Consider the following 595-nt stretch of genomic DNA (forward strand, 5'->3'; position numbering starts at 1 on the left):
GCTTTCTGTTCACCTGAGATAAACTCTAGATCTAACTCATAATGTACACTTTCCTATTTTCACTGCCATTATTTCACACACCGTTAATAATTCTGAGTCCCTCCTTTAAAATTATCCTCAGTAGTTTATAACTACTTTGACATTTTCTCTTGCCTTTCCCCATTTTAAAAACAAAACAAAGCAAACAGCCAGGGGCAGGGAAAGAATTTGATAACTGAAAAGGCACAGAATTTCATCCCAGTCCTTCAACTATTTGAGAAATTTATGGAATGTACAATTAGGAGTCAACAGCAGCAAAGCAGACAGCGGGGAAACCTGTACATGGTCCCTTTTTGACAGGGAGGGAGGGAGGGGAATGGGGTGTGCCTGGACCAATGTTTAATTCATTCCAATTTACAGTTGTACCAAGAAAACATTGCTCTTTCTTCATTCTCGTTTCCCTTTTAGAACAGCCTCACCTTAAACCTGTGAAGAGGATGCGGACGGGGTGATAACAGGTGCCCTGATCCAGCAAGGACTCTGGATCATGACCCACTCAAGCAAAAGGGTACTGTACATAGCATAAAATTTTGCAGAATCAGATGGGCTGAGGTCT

This window comes from Sceloporus undulatus, chromosome 1 (genome assembly GCF_019175285.1).
Source record: "Sceloporus undulatus isolate JIND9_A2432 ecotype Alabama chromosome 1, SceUnd_v1.1, whole genome shotgun sequence".
Taxonomy (NCBI): Eukaryota; Metazoa; Chordata; class Lepidosauria; order Squamata; family Phrynosomatidae; genus Sceloporus; species Sceloporus undulatus.